The following is a 24,797-nucleotide window of genomic DNA, read 5'->3' as shown; positions in this document are numbered from 1 at the left end:
CAAAGGTGGATACAAGAGTCAACCCACTGTTTTTCAGGCCTCTTTGGTGGTGGTCATCTTAATAGGACTTCTCCACAGACATAAATAACACTCACATAATTAAAATAAGCATATTACCAAAGGAAGCCCAAGTTCATACTGATAACATAATGAAAAGATACGGCAGGGAAGTAAAATATTCATTTAAGTTGAACTTTGAAAGCATGATATTTTGATACATAGGGGAAAAACTACAAATTAATTTTAATTTAAAAATATATCAGAAATCTCTAGAATAGGCAAATCTATGTAGATAGAATGTGGATTAGTTAGAGCTGGGGGTAGTTTTGGTGAGAATGAGGAGTGACAGCTAATAGGTATAGGGTTTCTCTTTGGAGTGACACATGTTCTTAAATTAGAGTGGTGAGAGTTGCACAACACGGCGAATATACTAAAAAAATACTGCACTGTACACTTTAAAAGGGTGAATTTTGTGGCATATGAATTGTATCTCAATAAAACTGTTATTAAAACATGCACCAGGAGCCACTAAAAGCATGGGCAATAAAAATAGATAAATTGGACTATATCAAAAATAAAAACTTCTGTGCATGTAAAGACACAATCAACTGAGTGAAAAGAAAACCTACAAAACAGGAGAAAATATTTGTGAATCACATATCTGATAAAGGTCAATATACAGAATATATAAAGAACTAGAACAACAAAATACCTACTTAAAAAATGTTCAAAGGACTTGAATAGATATGTTTCCAAATATAGTATACAAGTAGCCAAAAAGCATAAGAAAAGATGGTCATATGCTCAAGCATACGCTAAGATTAAAATATTACTTGACTAATCATTAGGGAAGTGCAAATCAAAACCACAATGAGCTATCCCCTCACACCCATCAGAATGTTTACTATTGAAGGAAAAAAGCAACAAGTGCTGGTGAGGACTTGGAGAAATTAGGGTAAATTAGAACCCTCATGCATTACACTGTGTGGGAATGCAAAATGGTGCAGCTGCTCTAGAAAATAGAATGCTGCTTCCATACAAAATTAAAACAATTTACCATATGACCTAGCAATTCCACTTTTGGGCAATGTTCAAAAGATGAACAGATGTTTGTACACCCACACGCATAGCACCATTATTCACAACAGCCAAGAGGTAGAAGCAACCCAAGTGTCCACTGATGGTTGAATATACAAAATGTAGTATATACATACAGTGGAATATTACTTAGCCTTAAAATGTAAATCCTAACACATGCTACAGGATGGATCAACCTTGAAGACATTACGCTAAGTGAAATAAGCCAGTCCCATAAAGCCAAATACTATATGAGTCCACTTACATGAAGTACCTAGAATGGTCAACTTCATAGAGAGAGAATGGTAGTTCACAGGTAGAATGGTAGTTGTCAGGGGATGGGAGGAAGAGGAAATGGGAAGTTGTTGAATGGGTATAGTTTCAGTCTTGCAAGATGAAAAGGTTCTAGAGATTGGTTATACAACAATGTGAAATGTACTCACCACTACTAAACTGTACACTTAAAAATAGTTAAGATGGTAATTTGTGTATTTCACCACAATTTTTAAAAATGCAAATAAAAGGGAATGAGGTAATGACACATGCTATATAAAATGGATGAAACCTGAAAACATGCCAAGTAAATGGGGCAGTCACAAAAGGCCACACGTTGTATGATTCAGCTTATATGAAATGTCCAGAATCCACAGCTAGATTAGGATCTACTGAAGCTGTAAGTGGAGGAAAGAAGGGGAGATGACTGCTAATGGATGTAGAATTCTTTTTTGAGTGATGAAAACACTCTGGAATTATATAGTGATGATGGTGGCACAACTTTGTGAAAGCACTAAAAACCACTGAGTTGTATGATATGTGAGTTGTATCTCAATTTTAAAAAGTGACTACTGGAAAAAATACACCAGATCGCTGCTATAGAGTAATGTCATACAAGATATGAAACGCTATGGTCAGATCATTGGCATACAGAATAAGTCACAATAAAATAAGTAGAATTGACCAGAAGGTGTCAGAAGGCAGTCATGGAAGAAACATGATTTTGGAAATTCTAGTGAATGCAGAATCAGATTAGCTTAATAACTGATATACGTGAGAAGAAATAGATAAACCAAACTGAATCAGAAGAAAACAGTGGAAGATAAGCTGAGAAAACAAAAGTGAGGCCAAACTGTGGAGACTTCTGCCTAGCAAGCTAGGAAGGAGTTTGAATATTTTTCCCACAACTGTTATATTTAATGAGTATTTCAAAAAGACTAATTTCATGGCAATTTAATGGACTGAATTACGTTGAAATGGAAAAATTGAAAATCCCGTAAGCTTAGATACAGTGGTTATTAATCATTAGGTGATGACAATATTAAGTGAAAGTTTTGGTAAGCCTAGGTGAACAAGATATTAAAAAACAATAAAATGAAAAGATTCATTATTTGTTTAATGTGAAGAGGAAAAAGTTAAACACAGCTCAGAATACCAGGAAATCACTGTCTACTGGAATAAAGTCTGAGTGGAGAAGTTGGTAGTTTGGGGAAACTGGCGGGGGGGGAGGATTAATAAAAGCTGGATAAACACAGTGGCAATCCTTCAACTTTTATTGACATGTTTCCTGACAAAGATTTCATTTTTACAAACTCTGAATTGATACTGAAAAAAACAACAAAAAGACACATCATTCACCTATGATTGCAAAGCCAAAAGAAAAGTGGAAAAATGCAGTTTAGACATTCTCTGGCTAAATGTTGTAAGCAGCAGATAATAAATAAAAGGAGTTGGGCCATACCCTTCAGACTCCTGGACACAAAGTGGGAGATCACCAGGTTCAGTGTTTTAATGAGGTACAACAAAATGTTAAACAGTATTCCACCTGGGAACTATTGGCTTAAAGGATTTGAATTGAGTTAACAAATGTTGATCCTTGAACCAAGATGAGAATTATACATTTAAAATTTGTCATACAAGTTTAGAGAGTCATTTATCAGTATTATTGCTGAAACTAGTAAACAGATCACCTAATCCAGGGCAAAAAAATTGTCATAGAAGAGAAAAGAGCAGCAATTTCATTCAGTTGATCAAACTACAGAAATAGCAGGTTAATAAAAGTACTGGACGGCTTCATATCTTAGAAAAGATATGAAGGCATTAAGAAAAAACTGTGAAACACTGTAATGCAATGTTAAAACATACAAATGATAAACTCCCCTTCAGTTTCAAAGACACACCTTTATTGTCAAGGAATACATAACCGTCAAAGCGATCCCTGAACAAAATAATGTCCTCCTGGTTTTTAAAGTTCATGTATGCTCTGGTGTACATATGAGGATAAAGACAGCAGAGAGGAAAGCAATTCTGTAAATGTGCTCGCAGGTACCTGGCTGAATTACAAGTATACATACATTAAAGAGACAGGCTCAAAAATCAAATGTAAAACGGGATAAAAAAGAATGGGAGAAACTATTTTTCATTTACCCTCTTCCCTCTTTTATTTATTTATTTTACATAGTATCATTAGGAAAAAAACTCAAAGTAATCATGCTCGGGCAGAGGCTGAAGATGTTCCTGAAGGTGCTCCTTGGTCAAACTGGGAGGTAATCTCCGAATTACCACCTTAAAACTGTGTCAGGAAAATAAAATTAGTACAAAGCAATTTTCTGTCATACCTGAAAGAAAGAAATCACCACCCCTGAAGAAGTCTGGGCTTTAAAAGATTATGAGATCATTTATACAAACCTAGGACAAAATATTCTTTTAATGCTCAAAACTAGTCAAACATAACAGTAACGTGGTTTTTAAAAACTCTTAGAAACGAGAACTGCACGGAGAAAGGAAAATTTCAGGTTCAGTTAACCCGAAGCCCCGCAGTTAACTAGGTTTTCGCATTTTCTGTCGCTCATCTTTCAATAAATACTAGTAGTGTTAAGAAATTAGTAGACCAACCCTGGTCTTTTGAGGATGCCACGAGTTCTTGATTATTTCCCCTCCACCTCCAACACATCCGAAAACAAAATCCTTCCTCTCATTAAGCATAAAGAACTCAAAACTCTAAGGAATACCAAATTCCCTTATTGCTCCCGAAACAGGATGCACCCTATCTGGCCCCAGACCATTAATCCCACCACACTCCCTCGGCCCGCCGCCATTAATATGCACACAAACCAGTCCCACCTGATGGCCCCTTCACTGCTTAGTAATTCTCCCCAGCTAACCTTTCAATTTCTCGTCCTCTTCACCCAGTGCTTCCCCGGCCCATTGGCCATCTCAGAGCTGTGACCTAAACCTTCTCGTCTGGGATTCCCCCGTTTTCCTCACACCCACGCAGGGGCTTCCCCCATTTCGGGCAAGTGGATGGGACAGGGTGATGCGGTTCTCACTCAGGTGAAGGAACAAGAGGGGGAAGCTGGGTGGGAAAGAGGACAGCCCCACTCCCAACCTTCCTCCACGGGTGTGGGACCTGTCCCGCCCTTTCCTGGGCCAACAGCCAGTCCAGAACCTTGCTCAGCGCCTCTTCTCCTTGTTTCGATCCTGCTTGTCTTCCCCTTTTGTGCTCTCCCCCGAAGCCCTTCCGCCTGCGTGTGGCCCGCGGGGGATTCAAGAGGGTTACTCGCTTCTCCTTAGGCCCGTGGTCCTTCTCCGCCTTCACTGCTACGGCTCTCTGCTCTCAACGCCGGCAGACGCGCCTAAATGTAGCTCGCGGCCCACTCGTGCGCCCCCAAGCAGCGCCCCTAGTTCTAAGCTGGGGCCAGTGTTCCATTGGGCCCAGCCAGGACCTCGCGAGACTTCTAGGCGCCCAGGCTTCCCTCTGTGGAAAGGTTCTAATTTCTGGTCTTAACCTCCCGCCTCCCGTATCGCACTGCCCAATCCGCTCGCGGCCCGGAGTCTCAGGGCCCGCTCTTCGGACGTCCTTAGTCACTCAGCCATCTGGATTAGGGTGACGCTTTCGCGAACCCCAAATCCCGGAATACAAAGCAGTAACCCATTTCGGGCCGGGCCTTCTGGAGTTGTAGATACCTCCATTTGTAAGCAAATGGAATTCTGAATCTTGGAAGTTTAGTATTTTTCCGATCAAAAGATACGTTTTGCGGGCTTCATTTTCCTCAGATAAACCCGATGTTTATCCAAAGTTTTGCCTCACCAGGGAAACAACTAATATTTTTTATTGTTTGTGAAAGTGTGCTTTCAGAAGCTTTAGAATTTATTTTCCTTCCATGGATTAGAATTCACAGATTTTTTAGTTAACAACTTTCACAGATACTTAAAGGGGTGATAATAACCAAAATATATGAGATTTGTTTTCATCACCCCTTTTTTAAGTAAAAGCATTCTATCATGGTAGTGATACCCCACAGGGAGGAGACAATAAAACCTAACTTGGGTTTAGATGGGATCACTCTCCTTCCTGCTTTAAAAGGGCCAATTATACATTATTTAAAATAGTCCCAAATTTAACAATCCAAATCTGTCAATGGGCAAATGAATAAACAAAATGTGATACATCCATAGAATTAAATACTACTCAGCAATAAAAATGAACTGATATGTCCATCAATGAGATTTAATCTCAGAATGATTATGCTGAGTGAAAGAATTCAGACACAAGGAGAATATACACTGTGCAATATCACTGTATAAAATTCTACAAAAGGTAAAACTATTTGATGGAAAGCAGAATAAATGATTGCTAGGGATGAGGAGAAGCAAGTGACTTCAGAGAAGCTCCAGGGAACTTGCAGCCATGAAAATGTTCTTACCATGATTATGATGGTGGTTGCATGACTGCACACATTCATGTAAACTCATTGAGTTGTACACTTAAAATTGGTGAGTAGAATTTTGTGTAAATTTATACTTCAGTAAAAGCCAGCCCCCCAATTTATAAAATGCAAAATTTGAAAAATATTGCCTTAGATTATAGAGCATTTGTATTTCATCAGCTCTAAGATACAATTGAATCTAATGTCACAGTTATTTTATATACAATAAAGAAAGAAATGATGCCAATTACTCTTTGATACACCATCAATTTCAAGATGTATCCTGATTTCAGAGGTCTTAATATGTGAAAAAAAATCTATTTGAATTAATTGAACATATTATTTCTTTGCTTTTGTATCACATGCAATTAAGAAAAAAGGAAGAGAAATGGGAAAAGAGGGCAAGTGATAAGTAGAGAACTATAGATACAACCACAGAGGTTAGTACCAAGTTAAGGATGCAATAGAATCCCAAGGAAGAAGGCTGGCTCAGGTCCCCAGTCTCATTTGGTTGACAGCTAGAATGCATTATCCAGACTTTGTACTTTTCTCACCTTTAATGCCAAGCATATGCTTGGGTTAGTTCCTAATTCCTGTTCCCAAGAACAGTCCGCTGTATTTGGGTCTATCACTCACTGTTGCCTCCAATACCTGCCTGTTCTTACAAGACTAGCTTAAGTATCTGCCTCTGACCTGCCATTTGGCTCTGTATTTACATCTTGGTGTATGCCTCGTTTTTGGAGTGCTTGTTAGCTTTTAACCACTGACAATATGTCGGTCATCAGAGTTGCGTGGTGGAAAAGTAAAAGGATTCTGTCTTGGTACTGATGCCCTACTGGGAGGACAAAATAAAACTCAACTTTCATTAGATGGGATCACTCTTCTTCTTGCTTTAGAAAGGAGCAATTATATATTATTTAAAATAGTCCCAAACTGGAAACAATCCAAATATTTGTCAGTGGGCAAATGGATAAACAAATGTGGTACATGCATGGAATGAAATACTACCCAAAGTAAGGTCCAAGGCTCAGTCCTTAGACAAGCTCTTTTCTATCTACAATTACTTCTTTTTTAATCTTACTCATTCTTTTCACTATTCTCTCTTTGCAAAAATTTCAATATTTATACTTCCAGCCCATAGCTCTTCCCAAAATTTCAGGCTCATATTTCCACCTGCCTATTTGACATCTCCACTTAGATATCTAACACATTCAGATTCCTTGAACACATCGAAAACTGAACATTTCACCATTCCCCACACCAACTGTACTAGTTTCCTACTGCTGCATTAAGAAATTACCCAAATTTTATGGGTTAAAATAACAAGTTTATTATCTTAAGGTTCTGAAGGTTTAAAGTCCAACAACGTGTCTCACTGGTCTAAAATCAAAGGACTGACTTCCTTCCTGGAGACTCCAGGAAAGAATCAAGTTCCTTGTCTTTTTTAGACTTTGAGGCTGCTTGTATTCCTTGGCTGGTGGTCGCTTCCTACATCTTCAAAGTGAGCAATGTAGCACCTAATTCTTTCCATGCTTCATCTGTGTCTCTATTTCACTCTCTCTTCTGACTCAACTTTTTACTTCTGAAGACCCCTGTGATTATACTGTGCTGAACTGGATAATCCAGAATACTCTCCCTTTGTTTATGTGAGGTGATTAACAACCTTAATTCCCTTTGACATAAAATTTATGTCATAAAACAAAATTTGAAATGGGTAAATTTGAAGATCTAATTGGCTTTATTAAGTGGGCAGCATGCCATTCAGCAATCAGATGTTCCAATGAGCTATAAAAAAATGGAAGGATTTTATTGACAGGAGTATGGGGCAAGGAAATGATTAGCAAAAGAAAATAAAGGATTGTTTGAGGCCAGGACATCTTCTATTATGGGATGGGGGTGGATGGCAGGGATTTTTTTTTGGTATAATTAATCTTCAATTAAATGAGGAACATTACATTTACTAGACTGCCCACATCACCAAGTCCCCCACACAAACCCCATTAAAGTCACTGTCCATCAGTGTAGTAACATGCCATAGAATCACTACTAGTTTTCTTCTCTGTGTCACGCAGCCCTCCTGTTCCCCGCACCTTATACATGCTATTTGTAATGCCCCCTTTCTTACACCCCCCATTATCACTCCCTCACCACCCATCCTCCCCAGTCCCGTTCCCTTTGGTAACTGTTAGTCCATTCTTGGTTTCTGTGTTTTTGCTGCTGTTTTGTAACTTCGGTTTTTTCTTTGTTGTTATACTCCACATATGAGTGAAATCATTTTGTGTTTGCCTTCTCTGCCTGGCTTATTTCACTGAGGATAATGCCCTCTAGTTCCATCAATGTTGTTTCAAATGGTAGGATTTTTTTCTTCTTATGGCTGAATAATATTCCATTGTATGTATGTACCACATCTTCTTTATCCATTCATCTACTGATGGACACTTAGGTTGCTTCCATTCCTTGGGTATTGTAAATAGTGTTGCAATAAAGATAGGGGTGCATCTCTTTTTTCAAACTGGGATGCTTCATTCTTACGGTAAATTCCTAGAAGTGGAATTTCTGGGTCAAATGGTATTTCTATTTTGAGCATTTGGAGGAATATTCATACTGTTTTCCACAATGGTTGAACTAGTTTACATTCCCACCAGCAGTGCAGGAAGGTTTCTATTTCTCTACAACTTCGCCAACATTTGTTTTTGTTTCTCTTTTGGATGGTGGCCATCCTTATGGTGTGATGTGATATCTCATTGTGGTTTTAATTTGCATTTCTCTGATGACTAGCGATGTGGAGCATATTTTCATGTGTCTGTTGGCCATCTGAATTTCTTCCTTGGAGAAATGTCTGTTTATCACTTCTGCCCATTTTTTAATAGGATGATTTGCTTTTAGTTTGCTGAGATGAGTGAGCTCTTTATATATTTTGGATGTCAACCCTTTATCAGATCTTTCCTTTATGGGTATGTTCTCCCAGACTGTAGGATGCCTTTTTCTTCTGTTGGTGGTGTCCTTTGCTGTACAAAAGATATTCAACTTGATATCCTCCCACTGGTTCATTTTTGCTTTTGATTCCCTTTCCCAGGGAGATATGTTCATAAAGAAGTCACTCATGTTTATGTCTAACACATTTTTTCCTGTATTTTCCTCCAAGAGTTTTATCGTTTCATGACTTACATTCAGGGCTTTGATCCATTTAGGATTTACTTTTGTGTATGGGGTTAGACAGTGATCTGGTTTCATTCTGTTACATGTAGCTGCCCAGTTTTGCCAACGTCAGGTGTTGAAGAGGCTGTCATTTCCGCATTGTATGTCCATGGCTCCTATATCATATATTAATTGACGGTGTATGTTTGGGTTAATATCTGAACTCTTTATTCTGTTTCACTGATCTGTGGCTCTGTTCTTTTTCCAGTACCAGATTGTCTTGATTACTGTGGCTTTGTAGTAGAGTTTGAAGTTGGGGAGTGAGATACCGCCTGTTTTATTCTTCCTTCTCAGGGTTGCTTTGCTATCTGGGGTCTTTTGTGGTTTTATATGAATTTTAAAACTGTTTTTTTCCAGTTTGTTAAAGAAAGTTGTTGGTAATTTAATAGACATGGCATTTAATCCGTAGATTGCTTTAGGCAGAATGGCCTTTTTGACAATATTAATTCTTCCTATCCAGGAGCATGGAATGAGTTTCCATTTGTTAGTGTCCTCTCTAATTTATCTTCAGAGTTTCTTGTAGTTTTCAGGGTATAGGTCTCTCACTTCCTTGGCTAGATTTATTCCTATGCATTTTTTCTTCTTCATGCAATTGTGGATGGAATTGTTTTCCTGATTTATCTTTCTGTTAATTCATCACTAGTGTATAGGAAAGTAACAGATTTCTATGTATTAATTTGGTGTCCTGCAAATTCACTGAATTCTGATATTAGGTCTAGTAGTATTGGAACGGAGTCTTTACAGTTTTCTAGGTAAAATATCATGTCATCTGCAAATAGTGACAGTTTGACTTCTTCTCTTCTATGAATCTGGATGCATTTTATTTCTTTCTTTTCTCTGAGATCTGTGTCTAGGTCCTCCAGTACTATATTGAATAACAGTACAGAGAGTGGGCAGCTCTGTCTTGTTCCCAATCTTAGAGGAAAACCTTTCAGCTTCTCACTGTTAAGTACAATGTTGACTGTGGGTTTTTCATATATTACTTTTATTATGTTGAGGTACTAGGCCTCTATACCCATTATGTTGAGAGTTTTTATCATGAATGGATGTTGAATCTTGTCGAATGCTTATTCAGCATTTATGGAGATGATCATGTGACTTCTGTCCTTCTTTTTGTTGATGTGGTGGATGATGTTGATAGATCGTCCAATGTTGGGGTATGTTACATCCTTGCATCCCTGAGATGAATCCCACTTGATCATGGTGTATGATCCACTTGATGTATTTTTTAATTCGGTTTGCTAATATTTTGTTGAGTATTTTTACATCTATGTTCAGCAGGGATATTAGTCTGTAATTTTCTTTTTTGGTGGGGTCTTTGCCTGCTTTATGTATTAGGGTGATTCTGGGTTCATGGAATGAGTTTGGAAGTATTCCCTCCCCTTCTATTTTTTGGAAAACTTTAAGGATAATGGGTATTATGTTTTCTCTATAAGTCTGAAAAAAATTCAGCCATGAATCCATCTGGCCCAGGGATTTTATTCTTGGGTAGGTTTTTGATTATCGCTTCAATTTCTTTGCTTCTAATTGGTGTGTTTAGACTTTCTGTTTCATCCTTGGTCAGTCTTGGAAGGTTGTATTTTTCTAGGAAGTCGTCCATTTTTTCTAGGTTTTCCTGCTTTTTAGCATAGAGAATCTCATAGTATTCTATAATAATTATTTGTATTTCTGTGGGATCCATCATGACTTTTCCTTCCCATTTGTTATTCTGTTGATGTGTGTAGCTTCTTTTTTTCTCTTAATAATTCTGGCTAGGGGCTTATCTATTTTGTTTATCTTCTCAAAGAACTAGCCCTTGGTTTCATTGTTTTTTTCTATTGTTTTATTCTGCTCAGTTTCTTTATTTCTTCTCTGATCTTTATTATGTCCCTACTTTTGCTGACTTGAGGCCTCATTTGTTCTTCTTTTTCCAGTTTCAATAATTGTGACTTTAGACTATTCATTTGGGATTTTTCTTCCTTCTTTAGATAGGCCTGTATTGCTGTATACTTTCCTCTTAGAACTGCCTTTGCTGCACCCCACAGAATTTGCGGCTTTATGCTGTCAGTGTCATTTGTCACCGTGAAAGGAAAAATCATGACAGATCCCACACAAATACAAATAATTATTATAGAATACTATGACATTCTATATGTTTGATCTCTGGTTTAATTTGGACATTGATCAATTGATTATCAGGGAGCATGTTGTTTAGCCTCGATGTGTTTGAGTCTTTTTGTTTTCTTTGTACAATTAATTTCTAGTTTTATGCCTTTGTGGTCTGAGAAGTTCGTTGGTAGAATTCCAATCTTTTTGAATTAGTGAGGCTCTTTTTGTGGCCCAGTATGTGATATATTCTGGAGAATGTTCCATGTGCCCTTGAGGATAATGTGTATCCTGCTGCTTTTGGGTGTAGAGTTCTGTAGATGTCTGTTAAGTCCATCTATTCCAGTGTGTTGTTCAGTGCCTCTGTGTCCTTACTTATTTTCTGCCTGCTACATCTGTCCTTTGGAGTGAGTGGTGTGTTGAAGTCTCCTGAATGAATACATTGTATTCTATTTCCTCCTTTAATTCTTTTAGTATTTCATTCACATATATTAGTGCTCCTGTATTGGGTACATATTTATTTATAATGGTTATATTATCTTGTTGGGCTGACCTCTTTATTATTATGTAATATCCTTTATCTCTTGTCACTTTCTTTGTTTTGAAGTCTATTTTGTCTGTTACCAGTACTGCTACACCTGCTTATTTCTCTCTATTTTTTACATGAAATATCTTTTTCCATCCGTCGACTTTTAACCTGTATATGTCTTTGGGTTTGAGGTGAGTCTCTTGTAAGCAGCATAAAGATGGGTCTTACTTTTTTATCTATTCTCTTACTCTGTGTCTTTTGATTGGTGCATTTAGTCTCGTCACATTTAGTGTGATTATTAAAAGATCGGTACTTATTGCCATTTCAGGATTTAGATTTGTAGTTACCAAATGTTCAAGATTCGCTTCTTTACCATGTAACTGTCTAACATAACTCACTATTAAGCTATTGTAAGCACAGTCTGATGATTCTTATTTCTCTCCCTTCTTATTCCACCTCCTCCATTCTTTATATGTTAGGTGTTTTTTATGTGTTCTTCTGTGTTTCCTTTAACTGGTCTTGTTAGTAGTTGATTTTATTTTTGCCTTTAGTTAGTATTTGGCTGGTCTGCTTTCTTTGCTGTGATGTTGTTCTCTCTGGTGATACCTATTTAGCCTGAGGAGTGCTCCCATCTAGAGCTCCCTCTAAAATACCCTGTAGAGGTGGTTTGTGGGAGGCAAATTCCCTCAACTTTTGCTTCTCTGGGAATTGTTTAATCCCTCCTTCATATTTAAATGATAATCATGTTGGATACAGTATTCTTGGTTCAAGGCCCTTCTGTTTCATTGAATTAAATATATCATGCCATTCTCATCTGGCCTGTAAGGGTTCAGTTGAGAAGTCTGATGATAGCCTAATGGGTTTTCCTTTATAAGTGATCTTTTTTCTCTCTCTGGCTGCCTTTAATACTCTGTCCTTGTCTTTGATCTTTGCCATTTTAATTATTATATGTCTTGGTGTTGTCCTCCTTGGATCCCTTCTGTTGGGAGTTCTGTGGGCCTCCATGATCTGAGAGACTATTTCCTCCCCCAGTTTGGGGAAGTTTTCAGCAGTTATTTCTTCAAAGACAGTTTCTATACCTTTTTTTCTCTCTCCCTTTTCTGGGACCTGTATAATGTGAATATTATTCCATTTGGTTTTGTTACACAGATCTCTTAATATTATTTCATTCTTGGAGATTCTTTTATCTCTCTCCGCCTCAGCTACTCTGTGTATCTGTTTTCTGATTTCCATTCCATTAAAGACTTCTTACACCTCATCCAGTCTGTGCTTAAGTCCTTCTAGCAATTGTTTTATATTTGTATTCTCCCCCCTAACTTGCTCCTTTAACTCTTGCATATTTTTCTGAAGATCCATCAGCATGGTCATGACCTTTATTTTGAATTATTTTTTTGTGGGGATTGGTTAATTCTATATCCCCAGGCCCTCTCTTGGGTGTTTTCTGTGTAATTCTGGACTGGCCCAAATTCTTCTGCCCTTCATAGCAATTTAGGTAGCTGTAGGCAGGTAGCACATGTGTCAACGTCCTTTCCTGTTTTCTGGGCACCTTGCCTTCTCCAATGCCTGAGTTGGTTACCCACACTCCTGGAGTAGCCTCCGGCTTAGTCCCCCAAGCTGCTGTGGGCCCTAGAATGAACCTCAATAAATGTAAAAGGATTGAGAGAATACAAAGTATGTTCTCTGCCCACTGAGGAATGGAATTAGAAATCAATAAATAGAAGAAAATTGGAAAACTTACCAATATATGGAAATCAATATGCTCCAGAACAATCAACAAAGTAAAGAGGAAATCAAATGGAAAATTAGAAAATACTCAGAGATGAATGAAAATGAAGACAGAACATACCAAAACTGAGGAGTCACTGCAAAAGCCATGCTTAGAGGGAAATGTAGAGCCACAAACTATTACATAAAAAAAAAGAACCATAGATGGGTGGAATCAAGATGGTGATGTGAGTAGGGCAGTGGAAATCTCCGTGCAAGACCATATATATTTTGAAAATACAACAAACACAACTCCTCCTAAAAGAGAGACCAGAGGATACAGTACAACAGCCAGACAACATCTACATCTGTGAGAACTCAGCATCTTATGAAGAGGGTAAGATACAAGCCACAGCCCAGCGAGACATATGCACTTTCCCCACCCCAGCTCACCAGCAGGAGGAAAGGAGTCAGAGGGGGAGGGATTGGAAGTGCAGAACTGCTACATAACCTGCCCCAGTAATTTGCACTGGGAGCACAGACACACATTGCATGGTGTACTGGATTAGAAAAATGGAAAAGTAAAATATGTGAGTGCATCCCTGCATCTGCCTCCCCCAGGACAAAAGAAAATTAAATGATTTTTGAAAGTCTTAAAGGGACAGTGACCTCACAGCTGGATGGAGTCATCCTGACACACTCAACTGAGCAGGCTGGGAATGTTGAGGAACTTCAGGCACCCCAATCACCTGGGTGGCAATGCAACCTTGAAGCCCCTCACAGTGATAAGCAGCCTACCATTTGTTCCTCACAGGAGTGGCTCCACCACAGCAGCCGAGGATCAGGAGAGTGGCCGAGTCCACAGCAGCTGCCCAGAGTCTCCTGTCTGCATGCAGCTGCCGGGGAAAGACCCAGAGGTTGCTGCCAGTGTGCAGATGCTCCACATAGATGAGGCTGGTGCAAGGCATGAAGGAGAGCACCCCTGATGCACCTGAAACTCCCTGCAGTGCTCTCAGCTGCCCCAAAGGCTGTCCCACATGTGATGGCTAAAAGGATTTACCTGATTGCTATTCCCAGTGTGTGGGTAATCACAGGAAGCAGAGAAGGGCAAGGCAACCAACTATTAGGTAGTGACTTTGTTCTCCCAGCTGATAAACGTGCCACCTGCCTGTGACTATCTCCAATGTCTTGAAAAGGTAGAAGAATTTTGTCCAGTCCAAAATTACCCAGACAACTTCTGAGAGAGAATCTGGGGAGATCAATGTAACCAAACTTCCTGAAAAAGAATTCAAATCATTAGATTAAATATATCATGCCATTCTCTTCTGGCCTGTAAGGTTTCTTTTGAGAAGTCTGATGTTAGCCTGATGGGTTTTCCTTTATAAGTGACCTTTTCTCTCTCTCTAGCTGCCTTTAATACTCTGTCCTTGTCCTTAATCTTTGCCGTTTTAATTATGATGTGTCTCGGTGTTGTCCACTTTGAGTCCCATCCCTTGGGAGTTCTCTGTGCTTCTGTAGTCTGAGAAACTATTTCTGCCCCCAGTAGGGGGAAGTTCTCAGCAATTATTTATTCAAAGACATTTTCTATCCATTTTTCTCTCTCTGTTCTTCTTCTGGTACCCCTATAATGAGGATATTGTTCCTTTAGGATTGGTCACACCGTTCTCTTAATATTGTTTCATTCCTGGAGATCCTTTTATCTCTCTGTGGATCAGCTTCTATTTGTTCCTGTTCTCTGGTTTCTATTCCATTAATGGCCTCTTGCATCTTATCCATTCTGCTTGTAAATCCTTCCAGAGTTTGTTTCACTTCTGTAATCTCCCTCCAGATGTCTGAAATCTCCCTCTGGACGTCATCACATAGCTCTTTCATATTTCTCTGCAGCTCTGTCAGCATGTTTATGATGATTATTTTGAATTCTTTTTCAGGGAGACTGGTTAGGTCTGTCTCTGCAGCTCCTCTCTCCAGTGTTGTCTGAACTATCTCAGACTGGAGTGTATTTTTTTGCCTTTTCATGATGACAGCGGTGGCTTTAGGCAGGTTGTGGTGTGTTAGCTGGGAGAAAAAAGTCCTTTCCTGCTTGCTGGATGCCTTGCCCTTCCCCACTGCCTGTGTTGGTTACCCGCACTCCTGGAGCAGCCACCGGGTTAATCCCCTAAGCTGCTGTGGGCGGGGTCTCTGTCAGAGCAGCACGGAGCCCTGCCGGGAGTGGCAGGCATGCCAGGTGCGCTCCTCTGTGAAAGCAGCACCCCTGTCTAGCAGCTCTGTGCCAGCAGCGGCCTTTGGGTCTGGCCCAGGTGGCTATGCATTGGGCTGGGATTCTGGTCGGCTGCTGGGAGCATGCCTGCTCCCTCTGGCACCACTGCAGGTGTGCACAGGGCTCTCCTGCATGAACCTCTCCCAGGCTCGTCTGTCTCTGCTGCTGCTGGTGCACACATGCCACACCCGGGCTGTTCTGTCGCCACTGCTATGGGCTCACGCAACTCTCTACCTGTCCCCTCTGGTGCCTTTGGCGCACACATCTGCTCCCAGTCCCTTCCAGTGCTGCTGCCTCCGGAACATGCTGCCACTCTCCTGCTACTGGCTCAGTGTTTTGGGGTCCGTGCTGGTTGGAGGAATGACTGGCAGGCTGCTTGTAGTGCCATGAGGGGCTTCATAACTGTGCTGCCTCCCCGGGGTTTATGCTGCCTAAAGTTTCCCAGGATTCCCAGCTGCTGGCTAAGTGTGCTGGGATGACTTTGCCCAGCTGTGGGGTCCCTGTCTCTTTAAGACTTGCAGAAAGCACTCACTTTTCTTTTGTCTCAGGGGCACCGGTTGCGGGGACCTGCCCACAGGTTTTGCTTTTCCTTTTCTCTAATATCTAGCACACTGTGCACCTTGTGTCTGCACTCTGGGTTCGGATTTCTAGAGCTGGTTGTTTAGCAGTTCTGAGCTTTCACTCCTTCCTGGTTCCAACTCCTTTCATCCTACTGGTTTCTGGGGTGGGGGAGCGTTCGGGTCCCTCCTGGCCGCGGCTTGTATCTTACCCCTTTCTTGTGATGTTGAGTTCTCACAGATGTACATGTATCCTGGCTGTTGTACTGCATCCACTGGTGTCTCTTTTAGGAATAGTTGTATTTATTGTATTTTCATAAATATATATGTTTTTGGGAGATTTCCTCTCAACTACTCCAGCCGCCATCTTCCTGTGATTCCTACTGTATAATTTTTAAAAATAAATATGATTGTATTTAAAAGAAGTAAAAAATGTGAAGTTGTTTTCAACTTCAAAATTTATTTCTGCTCTATGTCTGCTTTGTTAATGGTGGTAGCAGGGAGGTACTCAAGATGATAACTTATTCAAAGATTTATCAGAGAAACAATATTAGAAATGCTGCCAGTTGTCAAGAAAAACCATTTCAATTGAGCCATTAATTTTAGAAGTCAAAATTGCCAGTGAACTCAAACCTGAAGAGTTGGTATTATTAGTTTCCCCTTTCATACTTCAGATTACTCTTGAAGTTTAAAAAAGCTGTCATAATTTTATTTGGTTACATAAAATTTTCACACCCACTTAAGCTTTAAACTCAGGTCTGATTTTTAAACCCAGTCAACTAATTTTATCCAGCAACTTGACTGGTTTTTAGGATCAATTCATAACATGTCTTTGAAGATACATATGATAAATGATAAATGTATTTCACAGTATTTCTTCAGTTTCTCATAGCATATCCTATTCATTGTCATAAAGGTAAAACATCAAAATGTAACATGATCCAATAGCAGTATGTATCAGACAGAAAGTAACATTATGGAACAAGATGCTAATTAGTTTCTGTATCACATAATTTTTGCAGTTCTCAGCAAATGAGAGACTAGGTATTTTTAGGTTGAGTATAAATGTTTTGAATAAGTCACTGTGAAAGGTGGCTTTGTGTTCATTATTATTTAGTCATCTATTTGTAAATGTAGATAGATCATGAAGTTTTAAATTCTATTGCTTAATATTTTATTTGGATTATAAAAACATGCATTTATATTCTCTGTTTCTTGTAGATTGATACAGTAAAGTGCTTGCTAATGTAAAAATAACCTCCTGTTCTTGCTATCCAATTTAAACGATTTGGCTCTGACTGGGAAAGAGACTGTACAGTTAAATTCAATAATTACTTTGAATTTCCACAAGAACTGGATATGGAACCTTACACAGTACCGGTGTTGCAAAGCTGGAAAGAGATAATACCCAGAGAGTCAACTGATAAAACAGTATGTGCAGTCTGAAAGTGAGACACAGTAAGCACAAAATACAGACATGTGGGTGTGCTTGTACACAGTGGTCAAACAAGTGTTGGAATTATTCTTTTTTACTTCTTTTAAATTTTTTTCTTTTTTTTTCTTCTTTTTACTTCTTTTAAATACAATCATATTTATTTTTAAAAATTATACAGTAGGAATCATGGGAAGATGGCGACTGGAGTAGTTGAGAGGAAATCTCCTCCCAAAAACATATATATTTATGAAAATACAATACAACTATTCCTAAAAGAGACACCAGTGGATGCAGTACAACAGCCAAGATTCATCTACATCTGTGAGAACTCAACATCACAAGAAGGGGGCAAGATACAAGCCGTGGCCAGGCGGTAACCAAACAGAGGAATGATAAAGATGAGACAAATTGCTGGTATAAATTTGATGAAGGAAACGTAACAGTGTAAAATGGATGATGATGAAGAAATGAAAAATGAGTGCTTTGGTGGAGAATACGTCAGACAAGTATTTGATCATATGACGAAATGCGTGTCATTCAGGCAGCAGAAAAGGTGGTGGAATGCTTATGTACTTGTTTATAAACGAATGGACACAATAGACCAAGATGATGAAATGATAAGATACATATCAGAGCTCACATGATCACATCAGATTATGTCACCAGCCATTGAGAGAAGTGTATGGAAACAAAATGTGCAATTCATGCATAACCAAATGCAGTACAGTGTAGAGTATTTTTAGTTTATAAAAAACTACTTACATGTAATGGTATTTACTTAATTAAGCTGTGCTCCAGGTAAGTCAGGCATTTAGCTTCTTACTAGTAAAGAATACTTTTAATTTCACTTTTAGGATTTCTTATCAGGTATCGATATGTGTTTAATATTTTTGTTTCATTTTACCTTTTTTTCCCATAAAATCATTAATCTCATTTCATCTTAAATATGTGAGCATATTCAGTTCCAGTTACTTCAGAGTCAAATATTTAAGTGGCCATACATTTGAATTGTGTCTATCAGTATCTACAAATGTAAAACAGCTTTTATTTTGAATAGTTCTTTTTGTTACAAAAGCATTGCTTTGAAATATGATTTGTTGAAGTGCTAAGATAAGCAATAAAGATTACAAAATTTTATGTAAGACGTTTTAAACATAGAGCATTTATTTAAACAAAAATTTGTTTATATATGTGTGTTACATTTAAGGACAAGATTGCTTGTTGCCTGAAGCACAAGAAATAACTATGACTAGTATTCAACTTGCAGCTAAATTCCTCGTCACCAATAGGTTTCACACAAAGAAAATAGTCCATGGCCCTGCCAGTGATTGGTATATAGCTATTCATTGTATTCATATTAGACTTAAGAGTTGGTTTGTTTCATTACTGTAGTGCTTTGTTTTTCCCTATTATTGGAATCCTTTTTCAAATTTCCAATATAGAATAAAAATCTTAGTAGGAATATTGAGAGAAAATCAGAATAAAATTGCTTGATGTGCTTTTAATATTCAGAAATTGGCTCCTGTTTCTATTTCATCTTTTGTGTATTTTATCATGAAAGCATTAAGCTTTAATCTTTGTTGATGGAATTCTGTGTTTAATAAAGATACAAGATCTTAAAATTGTTATACTCTTCAGGTTAAGATTCTGATTGCAAAAATAATGGGGACATTAAGATATCTTGATTTCACAACTATTTTCAGCATCTTTCAGAATACTTGTTAAGGAAATATCACTGAATCAGGAAGAGGCTGATGATAGATTTGTATCTACCTACACATGTTTTCATTTAATTCATTTCTGTAATCGTGGGACTAGACTAAGTCTCAGGCCTAATTAATCCTAAAGAACATCTTTTTGGTTCACAGAAACCTGTTGATTTACTTGAGCCATCAAAATAGAAGCATGTCAATAAAAGTGATACTCGTATATTTTTCTGTCTTAGGTATGATGCACTGTGCATTCTACTCCATCACTGCAAGAATGTACATTTTTGGGCTCAATATGTTTTGTTAATATTCTGAATCCCTTCTCTGAATATCTTCTGGAGTGCCCTAGTACCGAAGTGAGGGGTGCGTTTGCAAAACCTGTAGTATTTATTGCACATTTTTCATTGCAAGATGGGCCTTGCCCTTCATCTTTTACAACTCTGGGGCCTTCCAGTCAGGTAATTGAAAGCTTTTCACTAATAATGCAATAAGAATAAAGTCTCTTTTTATCAAGATCAAAGAAGTAAACATATTCATTTATTTAACATAATACATGCCTGTATTACTGAGTTGATTAAAAGTATTTCATGTTAATGAATAATGATTATTGGGCAACTTAAAACATAAGGAAAGTTTCTTCTGTTTATTCAGTTATTTGCTGTTATATAGTCAGGTTTCCGACTGTATGTTCAGTTAAGGTTTACTTTTATAATGGCTAATTTTAAATCTTCAAGTCAGCTTTTTATTCACATGGGGTATTTTTTGCAGTTTCAACATCATAAAGCTTCTATAGTGAAATCCTCAGTTCTTCATTCCCTTCTGAGATTATATTTAATAATTTTTCTCTTGACATTTCTAAGTAATGCAGCTTTATATATATATATATATATATATATATATATATATATATATATATATATGAGCTTGTTGCCAATAAAATATTTTGTCTTTTACAGGCATGTGAAAACATAAGCCTGAGTGACCACTTACTAAGAGCAGTCTTAAATCTCCTGAGAAGGGAAGTTTCAGAGCATGGCCATCATTTACAGCAGTATTTCATTCTATTGTAGTGCATGCCAATTTAGGTAAGAACTTCTCACTCGGTTTACTGTATTATTTCATATTTGATGAAAGCATTTAATTGAAGTGATGAGATCTAATATATTCTAGACAGAAGTGGTATTCCATACTTAAAATTTTTTAACCCATTTCATACTTTCTATATAACTCTTTAATGGCACTTCGCATCTTGTACAGTAAAGTATTTTGGTATACTTTTTCCCTTGATAATTGTTCTAACCTTAGTTCAGAAACTGTCTTCCTCTTATTTTTATCTCTTAATGCCATTTTAAAATCTACTGATTTCCAGGCCACATCCCACACATATAAATAAAAATTCCTAGAGCTAAGGAAAGATATGTGTATTTTTTAAAAAGATCCTACTTTTTTGTGCTTGTCAGGCATGAAGTTGGCCTTTACATATGTTTTGCTAAAATTAAGATAAATTAAAATCACAGATAATGTTACATACATTATTCTCTTAAATTCTTCTGTTGAAACCAGTGTCAGTTAAAAATTATAATTTTCAAAAATACCTTTTTACAGGAACCTGCTTTTTCTCACAGCATCTGTGCATTTCTTCTCTGTGGTTTCAGATGCTTACCTAAAAAATTACCCTGCGTTATGCTGTTATACCATTGTATTTTGGTAGTTTTAAGTACTTTTGTCTTCCTCTCCAACTAGACTGCAAAATTCTGTGATCAGGAGTTGGCATAGTAGTACTCATTCACAGCTGAATGAATGAATGGATAGCCAAAAGTGTACATAAGAAATTCTACAGTATTTTCAGTGTTGTTTTAAGTCATTGTTAATTTATTAAAAAAGGAAAGAATAAATGTGTTATAATTGAGTTATAAATTTAACTGTCAGGGATTCAGGTGTTGGTGTCCCAGCAACTCAGAGTTCCAAATTTCTTGAGGTGTAGTCTAGATATGAGGTTTGCAATTAATATTTTAGGTTGTTATGAGGAAATGATTCAAAGAATTAGCATATTTGAAATTTGTTGACATTTTGAAGAATTAGCATACTGATACATGCCAAATATAAGTAAAATCCTTGTTTTAATCCTTTTTTAATGCAAAACTACAAATTTAAAGATTAAGAAATCCTATTTTATACAGTTTCCATTTTTAATACTGCTTCATAAGCTGCTCACAACTGGCCCCTGATATAATCTAATACCAATTTTCACTTCCATAAGTGAGTATAGATTGAACATCTTAATCTTAAATCCTTATGGCCAGATACAGGTTTGGGTTTCAGAATTTTTTAGATTTTAGGAAGGTAAAACTGCATTTGCCATACATGTGACATCCCCAAAACAGTATGCATCAGCACCCTACAGTCAATCATATAAATATTTCTGTGATGTATAATGAATTTTCATTCCTGGGCAATCAGTGGTTAATGGATAAGTGAAAAGATAGCCCATGTCTACTCAAGTAGGTTTTTGCCAAAAATGCCATAACTACAACTTTATGAAAAAACTTCATAGAACTTTTTGAATGTCAAATAAATCTTTGTGAATTCTTTTTGTGGTCCTTGGAATACAGCAACATATGAAGAATTTTAATGGATTACGAGTATTACATGATGCAACAGAAAATGCAAAGTGCTATGAAATACAAGCGGGGAATATCTGAACTACTCTTAGAGAGTAAGAAAAGACTTGCTAGAGAAAGTGGTGTGGGAATTGGTTGGTAAACAGAGTGAATGGTAGATGGAAAGACCTGGCTCATTGGATTTTGAAAACCATTTTGTGACTGAAAATCGCAGAAGGGACTCGCAAAATCCTATAATCATGCCCTCTCAGCAAGCCTTGTTAGACAGTCTGTGCTTAACCATGAGGGTGTTGAGAACCATTTTAGCATACACTGGTTCCCCTGTATCTGTGGTTTTGAAAGTTTCTGCAATTTTAATTACTGGAAGCCGACCTCAGCCAGGTAAGCCAGTGATTTGATCCTCCTTCTGACGTAGCATCAGAAGGTCAATGGGAAGCATAACACTATGTCATGTGCCTACATCATTCACCTTCATTTCATATCACACAGGCATTTCATTATCTCATATCAAAATAAGAATGAAGAGTACAGTAAAATACTTTGAGAGACCATATTATACAGCTTTTATTACAGTACAATTGTTATGTCCTTTTACTGTTAATCTTTTACTATGTCATATTTACAAATTAAGCTTCATCATAGATATGCATGTATACATTATATCCACACACACGCACATTTTTGGTTTTTATTTCAGTACTATCCACAGTTTCAAGCACCCACTGAGTGTCTTAAAATTTAACCACCAAGGATGAAAGGGCTACTTTACTAATGAGGTTTACCAAGTCCAAGGTGTGACTTGAAGAATAGCAGGTTAAATTTTGTCAGTGTTGGACATCTAAGAAGACCACAAAACAGTGTGATATCCAAAATTTGAAATCTGCATACAGACACTCATTACTGTAGATTGGGAGTAAGAAATTTTCAAAAAAGAGAGGTAGAATTAAAATGAGGGCAAGGGAATACAAAGCTAAAGCGTTTCAAGAACAGTAAGGTAGTTAAGTGTGAGAGCTGTTCTTGCACTTCAAACCAACAAGGTTGGGACGCAAATTAAATTGGCATGAGGAAGGGGAAAATAAGGAAAGTACAAATAGCAAATCTAGGTGCTTTTTTTCCTCAAAAAGTTTCTTTGATATAAAGGAAGGTGGAGGAAGAGGCAGGTTTACTAAAGATTTTTCTCATTGTATTTAGTTTATTTTTATCACCTTATCTTTCTCTGTTGAGAATTGCTATCATAGCCCCCAACTCTCAGTTCTAAAAAAAGGTACTTTTCCCTTAGGGCTCTGTAATTGGAATTCCAAAGTCATGATCACTACTCCATAGTTAGACTAAGTCAATGTATTTTCTGTTTTTTTCTGCATTCCATCTGCAGCTCTGTAATCTAAATAAATGGGATGAGCTTTAATCATAACAATAGTATGTGGCTATATTAATTACTTTTTTCAGTAATGCAGCACTTTCCATTTTAATTGTTTTTGTTTCTCTGTTTTTCCTATACATTATTTTTCTCCTTTTTTTACAGGTGTGACAGAAAAGACACAGATCCTGAAATTGGATGTACCTGCTACCTTTATGCTTGTGTCTTTAGATGAAGGGCCAGGTTCTCCAATCTAGTATGAATATGCTGAATTAGGCGAGTTATACTCAGTAGTAGCTCAGCTGATCTGCTGTTGCAATGTCTCATCAAGGATGCAGTCTTCAATCAATGGTAAAGTGGAATGTTCCATCCATTCTTCAGTAGTTCAAAAATAATGCTACTTTCCTATATAGCACTTAGTTAAAATTCTGAACATTTACAAAAACGAAAAACAGTGAAGATCCATGCTTTGGGTATATTATATCTTAAACCATTAACTTTCTCACATGTTTAAAAGAGAACCTTTTATAATTTACTAGGATAAAAATTCCTTATTTGTGAAATGGTTGCATTAAGAATCTTAACTAGGTTTTTTCCTTCAATGTCAGCATTTAGTTATGTGTCTTTATCATCTTAACTCTGCCTGATCATTTTATTGTGCTTAGAAATTTAATTTAACTTGCCAGTTTAGAAATAAAATTCAGTATTGTAAGTTTGCAAAGAAGTCAGTTGGCTTTTCATTGATGACAAATCTGTTCTAGGTAATCCTCCTCTTCCAAATCCTTTTGGTGACCCTAATTTATCACAGCCTATAATGCCAACTCAGCAGAATGTTGCGGACATTTTATTTGTGAGAACAAGTTACCTGAAGAAAATTATTGAAGATTGTAGTGACTCAGAGGAAACCATCAGCTTGCTTCATTTTTGCTGCTGGGAGAATCCTCAGTTCTCATCTACTGTCCTCAGTGAACTTCTCCGACAGATTCAAGGAAAATAAACATTCAAATGTCTATGATTTGATTCACTTCCTTTAAATAAGTAATTCAGTTATACCCATGTTTAGGTTACCTCCTCATACACCTGTGAACTTCGGCCATATTTGGATATGCTTTTGCAGATTTTACCGATTGACGATTCCTGGCAGACTCTCAGGTACACACTCTTTGCTACCAGAGTAAATACACTTTTTATGATTCTAGAAATGAATGAAATTGCCAGTAGCAAAATATATTCTTAATTCTTGAAGCTCTATTAAATGTGTTACCTTTAAAAAAATATGATGACATCATAAAAATGAACGAGGAGTTGCACCCATCCCAATATAAGCACATTTTAAATTCTTTTCTCTTAGTTGTTTCATACTTAATACTAGTTTTTCTCTTTAATTTATTTAAAGAAAACAAATAGTTTTTTTTGTTAAATACTTAAGTTCTATTAATATTGTAGGATTACATTGCACTCATTTTCTTAGTTAGTTATACTAGGTAATACTTGTTTTCTAAAAATAATCCCCAGCATTTTAGTAGTCTAATTAGTATATGAGGAGTTAATATAAGTTTTTAGAA

General features: G+C 37.3%; 1 pseudogene; it reads right to left on the bottom strand.

Moving 5' to 3' along the window:
* LOC130682188 (regulator of nonsense transcripts 3B-like) overlaps window positions 1–24,797 on the bottom strand; it is a 48,716-nt pseudogene that overhangs the window by 3,141 nt on the left and 20,778 nt on the right.

This window comes from Manis pentadactyla, chromosome Y, assembly GCF_030020395.1.
Source record: "Manis pentadactyla isolate mManPen7 chromosome Y, mManPen7.hap1, whole genome shotgun sequence".
NCBI classification, from domain to species: domain Eukaryota; kingdom Metazoa; phylum Chordata; class Mammalia; order Pholidota; family Manidae; genus Manis; species Manis pentadactyla.
The sequence above is the reverse complement of the archived record's forward strand: the minus strand, read 5'-3'. Positions and strand labels throughout refer to the sequence as shown.